The sequence below is a fragment of the Asparagus officinalis genome, chromosome 6 (genome assembly GCF_001876935.1).
Source record: "Asparagus officinalis chromosome 6, Aspof.V1, whole genome shotgun sequence".
Lineage (NCBI taxonomy): Eukaryota > Viridiplantae > Streptophyta > Magnoliopsida > Asparagales > Asparagaceae > Asparagus > Asparagus officinalis.
Window position 1 is genome coordinate 39,013,609 of NC_033799.1, and position 15,078 is coordinate 39,028,686.

Genomic DNA, 15,078 nt, shown 5'->3' on the forward strand with positions numbered 1-15,078 from the left:
AAGATGCCCAAAAAAGATCAATCTTCCCTCCTCTTATAGGTAAGAGAGAGTTAGTGGCCATTAAATATGGATTAGTGACCAATAACTTAGGAGATTACAGGGGTAAACCGTTTTCACAAAAAAAGCTTTTAAAATGGCCATAGGTGAAGTTCACCAATAACAGTCATAGGTAAATTTCACTTTAGCAAACTTCACCTAAATCGTGGGTGACATGGCCCACATGAACTACTTGGGTGAGGCACACTCTAGGTGAACTTCGCCTGAATTGTGGGTGACGTGACCCACAGGAACTGCGTGGGCGAGGCTCACTCTAGGAGAACTTTGATTGAAGTTTCACTTTAACTTGGTCTTTAAAGTGAGCTTCATTGTTGCTTTAGCGAGTCCCGCTATAGCTTGGGCGAGTTTTGCCACTGCACATACTTGGCTCACATAAAGTATATATTTTCCTCGATCTGATTAGAATTTTTCTTATCCGAACAGATGAAATCCGACGAACTCAACCCACTCCGCAAGATGAAATGCGAGCAGTGATGAGCTATTTTCATGAAACAATTTGGAAGGGTGTTCCTAAATTTTTACGTCGTGTTGACACTGCTCTGAAAAAAATATTGGAGTTAGTGAACGTGTTCCCTATAATGCTCCTCTGATTCAGTTCTCCTCATGGATGGGGATTGTGATGGTAAGATAAATTCGAAAAAGTTCTGCAGATTTTTTATTTCCTTGGTGGTCCTCTAGTTAAATTATTCTTTTTCATCTTTTATTTTTATATATAATGGATTGGCAGTTCATGATAATAATAGTGGAGATTAAGGTAGTCAGCTCATTTTTAGTTGGTTTAACTAATTTCAGCGTCATAATTACCATAATTTCCAGACTTGCTTTTCTTCGTCTTATAGGTCTTTACACAATAAATATATAATTTTTTGTCGTTCATCTATGTATATTTGATCTAAACCTGTATGTGATAGGTAGGAAATCCTAGAGTGACTCCGGAAGTCACCAGAGATGTATGCTTAATTATTGGCCAGAATGCATGATGGCTGCAAAACTCTTAAGTGTCATCTGTTGGGAATAAAAGCTACTGTTTAGACAAAGATTAACACGAATTAATTTTTAAATAGTTGATTATTAAATCAGATAGTATCAGATAAATATTATAACTCAAAAATAATAATTGAATCAAATGAAAGTAGATAAAAGTTAGAAATACGGCCTGATGGTCGAGGCGTGCAAGCACTGTCCCAAGAATCTAATTGCCCCCTCTCGTACAGGGCTACGCGGCAAAAGTTTCTGGAGATACAACGACCCTCGGTCAGGCGACCTCCTTCTCGTCGGCACGAGCTTCAAGAAGACTTTGCGAACTCTTCTAAACTTTCAGGGGACCAGCAAATCGTAACGACAAGAGAAAATAACAGAGCAGAGAGGAAGAAGAAGTTGTTGTATTTTTACTGTATAAAACTCTGCGGGTTTAGGTCCTTTTATAGGGTTAAAACAGCCGTTATTCATAAACCCGTAGTTAATACATTTTTAATCACGATAATAAGTTTTAACCGTTACAAAATCAAAATATTTCCGTTACGAAATAAATTCGCAAAATATTTATTACGTTTTTAATCACGTTAATAAATCTTAACCGTTACAAAATATTTCCGTTACAAAATAAATTCATTAATCACATTTTTTTAAACTGTTCCAATTAGCAAAAATAAAAATAAAAATTTAGAAGATTATCCGGAGCTGCATTCGTGTCCGCAGGTCGTGTGCGCGTGCCACCCGACCTAAACCCAAGCCCGGCACATCTGGCACGCGTGTGTGGTGTAGAGCATAACATTTATTTTCTTCTAAACATAGAAGAGAAAGGGAAGGCTTATAAAGCGCTTATCTTCCCATCTCTTTTCCAATGTGAGACTAAAGTTTTCCTCTTTTCCTCTACAAACTCCAACATCATCATGCCCAGTTTGATTGCAAAGTTTTTAAAAATTCGTCAGGCAATTCTCTTAAGCTTCGTCATCTCTGAATTCTTTCAGAATGTGACCCACTATGATCTTGATACTATCCAGATAAACCCCTCAATGTCTTCGCAAAGGTCATTCATATTTGGGATAACTTCTGAAGTTTTACTTCCTTTGTTTTCCTCTATCTTACAAAATAAAACTATCCTTTTTACCCCTCTTTCTTAAAAAATAGAACTCTTTTTTTTTTCTTTCTTCTTTTCATCTTTCCTAAGAAATAGAACTTTTTGTTTCTGCATTATGTTTGCATTTACTTAAATTGTTTTCAGTTTTAAATTTCTGAACTCCGGAAGATGAAGTTCTTTTGAATTCATGAGTGGTCTAGAGTATTGAGAATTGAGATCATTCAGTTAATCATAGTGCTCACCTGGACGAACTTTTTGAGTTTTGGAAACAAGTTCCTCCAAATGAGCCGTATCGTGTTATACTTGCTGACGTGAGAGATAAACTATATAATACGCGTGAGCGCTCCCGCCATTTATTATCAATTAGTGGGTTCTCTACATTCCTGAGGAGGCTACATATACCAATCTTGAACAGGTAAAGTTTTACCTATCATCTAAGATAGGCATATTTCATTTGTTTATGATATCTTTTACTACGCTCTCATATTACAGATGCTCGATGTTCCTCTCTTCATCTTTTTGTATTATATATTCTAATTACTGCTTTGGTTCTTTTTGTTGGGAATTTACGTCGAAACCCTAAAAACAGTAGAAACGCGGTATAGAGAAAAGTACATCAAATTTTAACGAGGTTCGGAAAACTTGTCTACGTCCTCGGGAGCCACACAATTAATTTCTTATTAATCAACAAGAAATTACAATGCAAAAGCAGCTCAATAAATGCAACAATCAACATTGTAGCTACAGTGAAGATACTCTTCTTAAATCCCCTTTTAAATTCCAATTCTCTCTCTCTCTCTCTCTCTCTCTCTCTCTCTCTCTCAAATAAATTTCCCTTTCTTAAAATCCTCCCTCAAAACATTAGCTAGAGAAAAAAGGGCAGAAGAAGAGAAGAAAAGGGGGAGGACGCCGCCAGGGGATAAAATGCGAGAAAGAGGAGGAGGAGAAGCTGTCGCCGCCAAGAAATCGTGAGAGGAAGAACAGGATCCGTGCCCTACGGTTTTCCTTTTATAGGGAAACCCTAGCGACAGGCTGGCGATAGCCTGTCACCCTCGCCTGCAGTGCTCGAGCTCAGAGCCTCGCCTGGCAGCGCTTGAGCTCGAGCTCGCCTGACGCACATCGAGCTCCGCGCGAGCCTCGGCCTGAAGATATCGTTCTCAGCCTACGCCATATGTTTTGCGTCGAAAGTTGTTGTTAGTCGTACAATAAACTCGAATAAAATAAAAGTTGATCTTTTATAATATCTCCTTACACTAGGGGTGTCCAAAAAGCCCGGAGCCCGGCCCGACCCGGTGTCCGGCCCGGGCCGGGCCGGCGGCCGGGCCCGGAAACCCGGGCAAAAACGCGGGTCCGGGCCCGGGCCCGGGCCAGGCCCGGTCGCCGTGTGCGAGCCACGTCCGGGCCCGGAACAGTGCCCGAAAAAAGGTACTGTGGCTTCGAATGCCGGCCGGGCCGGGCGCCGCCGGTCCCGGCGCCGGCCATACGGTCACAAACGTGACCGTTGCCACGCGCCCGGTCCGGGCCGGGCCGGGCCAGCCCGGTTCCGGGCCGGGCCGGGCCAAGCCCGGCCGGCGCCGGCCCGGGCCGAACGGTCACAAGGTGACCGTTGCCCGGTCCGGGCCGGCCGGGCTAACCGCGCCCGACCCGGGCCAAACGGTCACATTTGTAGACCGTTATGGCCGGGCCGGGCTGGCCCGGCCGGCCGCGGCCCGGGCCAAATCTGGCCTAACGGCCAGATTTGGTCTTTTGACCGTTTTGCCCCTTAAAACGGTCAAAAAACGGCTAAAAATCGAGGGTTTTTTGGTCATTTACCTAGGGGGCTGCTTCTATAAATAGAGGGGGGGTTTCAATTCATTTTCTCACAACAAAACTCATCTATTTCTCTCTCTACTACTCTCTTATACAATCTTATACTATCTCATACTAATATACTTATTTACTATCCTATAATCTTTTGTATTTTCTAATACTTCCAACAAATGGCTTCTGGGTCTGATTAGGAAGAGCAACATGCAACTCCTACCGATCCAGAGATGAGTCCTCCTACAACAACTCCTCCTCATCCTACCGGTGTTAATCCTGAATCTGGTGGCGACGAATCTACGGCACCAAGAGCTCCAAAAAGGCCGAGGTCTGATGTATGGATTTTTTTTGAGAAGATAGACGTCACCAAGGATGAACACGGTAGGATCATCTCTCAGAATGCGAAATGTGCGTTGTGCGGCCAGATATTCAAAGCTCATCATAAGAGCGGCACCAACCATCTCAAACGGCATATTGAAAAACACAACAAAGGCCAAAATCTACAAGGTGATATCCGGCAGTCTATGCTTTCCCAATCATCCTCTTCAGGTACCCTCGGCAGTTGGAATTATGACGCTGCCCGAGCCCGGAAATGCGTAATCAGGTTTATTGTTCTTAAAAACCTTCCTTTTAAATTAGTAGAAGATGATGAATTTGAAGATTTGTTTAGAGATGGTTTTTATCCTGCATTTACAAAATTTTCTCGTCAAACCTGTCAACGTGATATTTTAAAATATTATGTTGAGGAACAGGGAAAAATAATTTCTTATTTTAAAAATTTAAACTGCAAATTTTCTTTAACTTCTGATATTTGGTCATCTAGAGTGCAAACTGGTTATTTATGTATAACAGCACACTGGATTGATGAAAGTTGGAAAATGTTTAAAAGAGTTGTTTCTTTTATTGCAATTGAAGAGTCACACACTGGTATTAATGTTGCAAATTTAATTGTTGAAGAACTTATGAAACTAGAAATTGATCAAAGAATATTTACTCTTTCACTAGATAATGCAAGTAATAATAATGTAGCTGTTGATTTTCTGAAAATAACTTTGTCATTGCCATGTCATGGTGAGCTTTTTCATGTTAGATGTATCTGTCATATTTTAAATTTAATTGTTCAAAGTGCATTTTCTGAAATTAAACCCATGATAGAAAAAGTTAGAACAGTTACTAATATGCATAATGCTTCTGAAATGAGAATTAAAAGATGGAAACAATGTTGTAAAAGAAAAAATTATAAGCCTAGACTAATTCCAAAAGATGTTGACCATAGGTGGAATTCCACCTATGCAATGTTATCTGTAGCAATAGAATATAAAGAAATTATAAATGATTTTATAAATTTTTATGCTTCTAGTTCTAGCTCTGGTAGTGCTTATGGAATAACTGAAGATGAATGGACAGTTATATGTAAATTAAATGAGATGTTACAAGTTTTTTATGATGCTACTATGTTATTATCTGGTTGTTATTATCCAACTATTACTTTAGCTGCTTTACAAATTTTAAATATTCAAAATTTTTTTACAAAATATCGTATGGATGATATTTTTGGAAGTATAATTTTTGAAATGGAGAGTAAATTTAATAAGTATTTTAGGCCTATTCCTCATATTTTTTGTATTGGTGTTCTTATTGATCCATGCTTGAAGGAAATTGGCCTTCGAAGTTTGTTACAATCATTGTATGATGGACAGATTATAGACTTAGATGATGGATCCACCCTTACTGCTACTACTCATTATTTAGCTATTAGAAATTATTTTCAAACCTTATATGATGAATATGCAGCTAGATATGGTGTAGCTACACAACAGTCTTCAGCTTCGGCACCTTCAGCTTCGAGCACAGGTCGAGGTAAAAGTGTAAGTTTTGATAGGTATGCAATGGTAGCTGAACTAACTGGTGGATCTGGAACTTCATCAGGATTAGATTTTTCTGAAATAGATGAATATTTTTCTGCTTCTTTAGTTAGATGTCAAGGAAATGCTTTAGATATTTTGCAATGGTGGAAAGTATATGGATCAGTTTCATATCCTATACTTTCCACCATGGTTCGTGACTTACTATCAGTGCAGGTTTCGACTGTAGCCTCGGAATCCGCTTTCAGCACAGCAGGACGTTTGATCGACGACCACAGGACATGCTTAGATCCGTATACTGTACAAGCGGTGATGTGCTTACAGGATTGGTGGAGATACGAGAAGCGAACACAAGGCATCGAACGGATTGCTATGATTGAAGATAAATTTGAAGAGTTAGGACTAGCAGATAGATATAATGATTAGATAATATTCATAAAATTGTAATTTTGTTTTCTTAGCTTTAAATTTGAATTAAATTATTTCGAAAAATGTTGCAAATGATAGTGATATGGGTGAGTAGGTGCCAACCTAGTTGGGATGTACTCATCAATTGTGATGCGACGAATTTCGAAATAAATTTATACTTGTAAAGGATTTGTAAAGGATTTACCGATTATTAATAAAGAAGTTATTTTTATCATTTTTTATACTTGTAATTTATGTCATTTCATTTCAAGCTATTAATAAAATTTATGACATTTTTTATAATAATTTATAATTTATGGTTTTGTTAAAATTTAAAAAAATAAAAAAAAAACAAAATTGATTCGCGAAGGAATCAAGAAACCGTAGCGCTTATCTCGGCAACGGCGAGATAATTGCTCTTCTTAAGATTATCGCAACGGGATAATCTTAAGGAATGGACCCGGGGAACTGCAGATCTGACGAGCTCCTCTTCTTTATGCTGACGAACTCGATCCAATCTCTCCTCCTCCTCTCTGAAATTCGTGCACCTTCAGTCTTCAATCCGGCAGGGCTTCGCCTAATCTCTTCGTGCACCTTCAGTCTTCAATCCGGCAGGGCTTCGCCTAATCTCCAAAATTCCAGATCTCCAAAAATAAAGGCCCTGGGGCTGTATTTATAGGCTTCAGGAGCCCTGTGTTTGGATAGGAACGGTTGATTCCCTCTTATCTTTAGTTATAACAACTTTATCATATTTAAAGATAACCCCAAGGCAGTTAGGGAAGCTCTGGAACCGTCAAAACTGATCGAAAACCGTCAAACACATGTCCCGAGTGCGAGACAGTTTGGGGTGTCTCGCACATGTGCGAGACAGTTTGTACCCTCTTCAGTATTTTTGCTCTAATTCTTTCATCCGACCTCCGAATGAGGTGATTCAAGTTGTGTTGGAAAGATAACGAAAATATATACAACTTTTATCTTTTAAGATTATTCAGATTCGAAGCTAATCATGGTCAAAACAGCTCCACAAGGTCCGAGACACTTGTGAGTGTCTCGGCCATGGCCGAGACACAAAACAGCTCCACAAGGTCCGAGACACTTGTGAGTGTCTCGGCCATGGCCGAGACACCAATGAGTGTCTTGGGTATTTTGATCATAACTTCCTCATATGACCTCCAAATGACCTGATCCAAGATGCATTGGAATGATAACGAGGACTTCTACAACTGTTATGTTTTGAGTTTCTTCAGATTCGAATCGGATCATAGTTAAAACAGCTCCATAAGGTCCGAGACACCTGTGAGTGTCTCGGCCATGGCCGAGACACCAATGAGTGTCTCGGGTATTTTGATCATAACTTTCTTATATGACCTCCAAATAACCGGATCCAAGATGCATTGGAAAGCTAACGAGGATATCTACAACTTTCAAGTTTTGAGTGTCTTCATATTCAAATCGGATCATGGTCAAAAGCACTCTACAAGTTTAAAGACACCTTTGGGTGTCTCGGCTTGGCCGAGGGGTATTTTGATCATAACTTTCTTATATGACCTCCAAATAACCGGATCCAAGATGCATTGGAAAGCTAACGAGGATATCTACAACTTTCAAGTTTTGAGTGTCTTCATATTCAAATCGGATCATGGTCAAAAGCACTCTACAAGTTTAAAGACACCTTTGGGTGTCTCGGGTTGGCCGAGACACCTCTGGGTGTCTCGCCGAGTCCCGGGACGTAGTCATGCGCGTCCCGTTTATTTTCACCGTATCTTCGTCGTTCGAACTCGGAATCATGTGATTCAAGATGCATTGGAAAGCCGTCGAGAAGATCTACAAGCTCTCATAATTGAATCATATGTAAAGTGGACAAGACACGAGAGGCTCTCCGCCTTTTTGCAAGTGATACGGGGTTCCCGATCAGCTCGTGTTTCCGCTACTCCGAAGTTCCATCGTTTCGCTTGGTCCGTCGACTAACTTCATGTGTTTGTCGTCGTCAAATGATCTCCTGTGACTTGGATAGTGACATTCATCATCTTCTCTCTGTCTCGAGCCGTGTGCGGTGACCTATAGGCAATTTTTGACGCCTACACCATCGAGCTCGCCTGAAGCCGCTGATCTCGAGCTCGCCTCGCTGAAGGTCTTAACGACTTCGAGCTCGCTTCTCTTGCAGCCCCACTCGCCTACAAGGTTGCCGTCCATGCTCACCTGCATGGATCTCGAGCTCGCTGGAGTTGAGGTTTGGTCTTCACCCCAAATTCCAACAATCTCCCACTTAGAGACTAAACCGCCGTCAGCAGGCTATCTCATCAAGCACCTCCTCCTATGTGGCTCCTCCCTCATCACCTATGCATGAAGGCCAATTGAAGTTGTGCATAACTCCAGTTTTTGAATGGTCACCGTCTTTGTTAACATACATGTTGGATTCTTACTTCCTGGAATCTTCTCCAGTTTCAACACATCATCTTCCAATAATGATCTGATGAAGTGGTACCGAAGCCCAATATGCTTCGTTCTAAAATAAAATGCAGAATTCTTAGCCAAGTGAATCGCACCTTGACTATCACTGTGCAAGACATTCCTCTCTTGTTTGAATCCCAGCTTAGTTAACAAACCCTGAAGCCATATCATCTCTTTACTGGCTTCAGTCACTGCTACATACTCAGCTTTTGTAGTGGATAGAGTGACAATCTTCTGTATCTGTGACATGACAATCTTCTATATCTGTGACATCCAACTAACAGCTATAGTTCTGACAGTGAATACATAGCCGACGGTGCTTCTTCGGTGATCGACTTCACCTCCAAAGTCTGCATCTATGTATCCTTGTACTTCCACCTCTCCCTTACCAAAGTACAAACACTTATATGTGATACCTCGTAGATACCTCAGAATCCACTTGACCGCTTTCCAATAACCTTTTTCTAGATTCGACATGAATCGGCTGACCATTCTCACTACATGGCTAATATCTAGTCTTGTACAGACCATTGCGTACATCAAGCTTCCAATGGATGAGGCGTAAGGAACCTTAGTCATACTCTCTTTCTCTTCTTCTGACTGAGAAGACTGATTCTTTGACAGGCGAAAGTGACTAGCCAAGGATGTGCTCATTGGCTTGGCGTCACCCATATTAAATCTCTGTAAAACACGGTTGATGTACTCTGTCTGAGATAACTATAAAAGATCTCTCTTCTTATCTCTCGTAATTTGTATTCCAATGATCTTTTTTGCTGGACCCAAGTCCTTCATGTTAAATTCCTTTGACAGTTGCTGCTTCAAACTCGTGATATCCTCCATATCAGCATCTGTAACTAACATATCATCAACATACAGCAGTAAGATGATATAACTGGACTGATATCTTTCGAAGTAGCAACAGTAGTCGGCATTGCACTTTTGAAAACCTTCCTTGTGCATGAAGCCGTCAAACTTCTTGTACCACTGCCTTGGGGCTTGTTTCAGGCCATACAAGCTCTTCTTGAGTCTACACACCACGTTCTTCTTCTTTTCTTCTGAGAAACCTTCTGACTAGTGCATGTATATCTCCTCTTCTAGATCTCCATGAAGAAACATCGTCTTTACGTCCAATTGTTCGAGATGAAGATCTTCAACTGCTACAATACTCATCACTGTTCTGATAGTATTTAGCTTCACCAAGGGAGCAAAAATGTCGGTGTAGTTAATTCCTTCCTTCTGTTGGAATCCTTTGATAACTAACCGAGTTTTATATCTTCTAGAGCCATCCTGCTCCTCTTTTACCCGGACACATATTTGTTGTGGAGTGCCTTCTTATCTGTGGGCAACTCAGCTAGTTCCCACGTCTGGTTTGAGATGAGTGACTTCATCTCATCTTTCATGGAAAGCTTCCACTTACTCTCATCTCCACTCTGACAAACTTCATCGTAGCTTTTAGGCTCCCCTCCATCTATCAGCAACAGATAGTTCATATATCTCCTGTTAGGCAAAGAAGGACGAGAAGATCTTCTCAACATCGGAGCTGGTGCATTGGGCTCCTACACACCGTTCTATCCAATAGGCTCTTCTAGCTGAGGACCTTTTGCATTGGATTCTTTCGAGAGGTTACTCAGGACATCATCTGTATATACAAATATTGACTCGCTCTCTGAGTCATCCGTCTTGTGCATGTCCTTGTACATCACATTCTCATTGAATATCACATCTCTGCTGCGGATCACTTTCTTATTTTCATTATCTAAAATGCGGTAGTCGAACTCATCTTCATCATAGCCGATGAAAGTGCATTTCTTGGACTTGGCATCAAGCTTATTCCTGCCTTGATCACTAATATGCACATAAGCTACACAACCAAAAATCTTTAAGATGTGTGAGTTTTACCTCATTTTCGCATCATACCTCTTCTGGTATTCTGTACTCCAATGGAACCGATGGACCACGGTTGATCAAGTAAGCTGTTGTGTTGACCGTTTCTGCCCAAAACCACTTCGATAGGCCTGACTGTATTTGAATGCTTCTGGCTCTCTCTGTCAACATTCTGTTCATCCACTCAGGTACACCATTTTGCTGAGGCGTGTTGGGCACGGTCTTCCTATTCTGATCTCGTGCTCATAGCAGAATTTCTTGAATCTGGTGTCTTCAAACTCATCGCCATTGTGGGTCCTGAGCTTCTTTATTCTCAGACCGGTCTTATTCTTGACCATAGCTTTCCATCTCCTGAAAGCTTCAAATACTTCTGACTTATACTTCAGAAAGTAGACCCACACTTTTCGAGAGTGATCATCGATAAATATCACGAAGTAGTGTTTACCACCAATGGACTCAGTGGTGGTTGGTCCCTAAATATCTGAGTGAATGAGCTCTAGTTTCTCTTTCATTGGGGTTCTGTCACTTGTCTGAAAGCTGATTCTCTTCTGCTTTCCAAGTATGTATTTTTCACACATATCTAAATCAACTGATTCTAGATCGAAGAGTTTTTCCTTTGCGTGCATGATCTTATCCCCTTATCACTCATATGACCGAGTCTTTAGTGTCATAGCTTTGAAGTCTTATTGTTTGTTGCAACTGAGATCAAACAACATGCACCTGCTATCATATACAGGGTACCAATCTTCTTGCCTCGGGCAATCGTCATTGCGTCCTTTGAGATCTTCCAATCATCTCCATGGAAGGTCATTGTGTATCCTTCGCCAGCCAACTGGCCTACGGATATTAAGTTCTTTCTCAGGTCGGAAATATGCCTAACATCCTTTAGCTCCCATACTGACCCATTTAACTTAATTCTCATTACACCTTTGCCCATAATAGTACATGGTTGATCATCACGAAGGTATACGTATCCAACATTTTTGGGGACATACTTCTCGAAGAATACTTTCTAGGAAGTGGTATGGAATGACGCTCCTGAATCTAACACACAAGATTCCTCCTTGCTTTCCAAAGAGCATATCAATGCGTTGTCTCCTCCTGAAGTTGAAGTGGCATTCACCTCTACCTTCAGCTCTATCTCCTTCTATGCACTCTTAAACTGATTCTTGTAATGCTTGGACTTTCCATAATTCCAACACTCGATAGCCTTCGAGCTGTTGCTTAGATTCCTTAACTTGGACCTCATGTCCTTTGATCTATCTCTGTATTTTGATTTGCCTCGTCTGTTCTCTCTGGTTGAATTTCTACCTCTTGACTCTGTATGCAATACTAAAAATGTTGTAGCTTCACCTGACTCTCTCCATTGGATCTCCTCACTGAGAACTAGATAATGAATGCCATCGAACTTTAACTTGTTGCTTCCAGATGAGCTACTCATAGCCGTGGCTATAACGTTCCAGCTTTCTGGTAGGGAAGACAAAAGTATTAACGCTCGAACTTCCTCATCAAACTCAATTTTAACTAAACTCAATTGGGTTGTGGCCGTATTGAGTTCATTGAGGTGTTGTGCTACTAACGTGCCTTCCTCCATTCTCAGATTGAATAACCATTGCATCAAATGAACTTTGTTCGCGGCTGATGGCTTCTCATACATATTTGAGAGTGCTGCCATAAGACCCGAAATGAACTTTGTTCGCGGCTGATGGCTTCTCATACATATTTGAGAGTGCTGCCATAAGACCCGCCGTGATTTTCTCCTTCGCTATGTTGAACGTAACATTACGGGTCAACGTCAATCTGATAACATCGAGGGCTTGTCTATCTAGAAGGTTCCACTCATCCTCCTTCATGACTTCTTCTCCGAAAGTGGTTGATACAGATTTTTCTGATACAGATAATCCTCTATCTGTATTTTCTAGAATCTAAAATCTGTTCCATCAAACTTCTCAAGTCTCACTTTTTCTTTATCTGCGGTCATGACTCCCACTTGAATCTAACTTCCTCTAGATTGTTTCATGTTCTGATACCAGTTGTTAGGAATTTACACTGAAACCCCTAAAATAGTAGAAACACGGTATAGAAAAAAGTACACCAAGTTTTAACGAGGTTCGGCAAACTTGCCTACGTCCTTGGTGTTTAGTGTGAAAGTTGATTTTTTTATTGTGCAACTCATCACAACTTCAAGCGTTACAAAGAGTTTAAAAGTTGATCTTTTTATAAGATCTCCCCACACAATAAAATGATGAAAATTACAACCCTTCTCAAACAAACGAAATAGACGTTTATCTTCCGCTGCTTGTGTGTGATCTTTGCCTGTGACAGGGATGTTGATATTCGTGGACTACCAAACGATCAGATCAATCTGGAGTTTCATTAATTCACAAAGAATTAAGAAACCAAAGCGATTATCTCGACAACATCGAGATAACCACTCTTCTCGAGATCGTAGCTAGGTATGATCTCAAGGGAAGGAACCGGGAACTGTAGATCTGACGAACTCTTCTTCTTTATACCGAAAAACTCAATCTGATCTTCTCTTCTTCTCTAAAATTCATGCTCCATTAGTCTCCAATTTAGAAAGGCTTCGCCGAGGCTCGAGAATTCCAGATCTTTATAAATGAAGACCCTAGGGTTGTATTTATAGGCCTAAGGAGGTCTGTTTTTGAATAAGAACTACTGATTCACTCTAATCCTTAGTTGTAACTACTTTATCATATTCTTGGATGATATTAGATCAGTTGAAATAAATCTAGGTGGTTAACGGTTAAAAACTTCTCAAAAACAACAAAAATGGCTTTTTGGGGCCCGCAGACACCCGCAGTGTCTCGGCCATGGTCGAGACACCTCGGGTGTCTCGGCCTTGGTGTCTCGGCCAAGGCCGAGACACCTTGGGTGTCTTAGCCTTGGCCGAGACACCTCGGGTGTCTTGGCCTTGGCCAAGACACGTGCGGTGTCTCCGCTAAGGTCCGGGATATTATTTTACACGTTCCATTTATTTTCGTTGTAACTCCATCATCCGAACTCAAAATTATGCTATTCAAAGTGCGTATGAAAGCCGACAAGGAGATCTACAAGTTTCCATGATTGAAACATACATGGAGTATACGGGACATGAGAGGCGCTTCATTTTTCGTAAGCAAAGCGTAGCTCCTGATCAGTTCATATCTTCGTATTCTGCAGTTCCGTTACTTCACACGATTCATCGACTTGCTTCATGTGCTCATTGATGTCAATTAAGCTTTTGTGACTCGGATAGTAATGTTCATCGTCTTCTCTCTACTTCAAACTGCGTGTGAGAGCCCATGGGTAATTTTTAACGCCTACACTCGGGAGCCACACAATTAATTTATTATTAATCAACAAGAAATTACAATGCAAGAGTAGATCTCAAACTTGAGATCTCTTAATAAATGTAACAATCAACACTGTAGCTATAGTGGAGATCATTTTCTTAAATCCCCTCCTAAATTCCAACTCTCTCTCTCTCTCTCTCTCTCTCTCTCTCTCTCTCTTAAATAATTTTCTCTTTCTTAAAATCCTCCCTCTCTCTCTCTCTCTCTCTCTCTCTCTCTCTCTCTCTCTCTCTCTCTCTCTCTCTCTCTCTCTTAAATAATTTTCTCTTTCTTAAAATCCTCCCTCAAAACATCATCTGGACAAAAAAGGGCAGAAGAAGAGAAGAAAAGGGGGGATGCCGCCAGGGGAAAAAACGCGAGAGAGAGGAGGAGGAGAAGTTGCCGCCGCTAAGAAATTGCGAGAGGAAGCACATGATTCGTTCCTTGGGGTTTCCCTTTTATAGGGAAACCCTAGTGACATACTGGCGACAGCTTGTCGCTCTTGCCTGCAGCGCTCGATCTCTCCTGCAGCGCTTGAGCTCGAGCTCGCCTGTAGTGATTTGACCTCGCCTGACGCTCGTCAAGCTCACGCGAGCTTGCCTAAAGATATTCGATCTTGCCTACGCCATCAAGCTCGCCTAAAGCCGCTAATCTTGAGCTCGCTTGAAGGTCTTCACGACTTCAAGCTCGCCTCACCTGCAGCCCCACTCGCCTGTGAGGTTGTCAGCTCGCTTGAAGGTCTTCACGACTTCAAGCTCGCCTCACCTGCAGCCCCACTCGCCTGTGAGGTTGTCGTCCACGCTCGCCTACATGGATCTTGAGCTTGCTGGAGTTAAGGTTTGGTCTTCACCCCTAATTCTAACACTTTTCAGTTCCTGGAACCCTTCGAGCTATGTTACAGATCACTATGTACATTCAGTGATATGATAGACCCATTGCTGACGGAAGCCTTCTTGACTTCATGCGCCAAGTATCAATCTTTGGCCTCTCTTTGGTTAGACTCGACATCAGGCAAGAATCTGATTGGCACACCGATGTCATTGATGCAAATCACTCAACATCTAGGCATTGGTTCATATCATGATCGGTCTGAAGAAAAACATCAAGAATGGCTATTATCTGAACTTCGTGGCAAGCGCCCTCTATTTGGTCCTGACTTACCCAAAACTGAGGAAATTGCTGATGTTTTGGATAC

The 15,078-nt window shown here is 41.3% G+C and overlaps 1 pseudogene; it reads left to right on the forward strand.

Annotated features, from left to right (window-relative positions):
• Positions 661 to 15,078, forward strand: part of LOC109846074 — a 36,886-nt pseudogene continuing 22,468 nt past the window's right edge.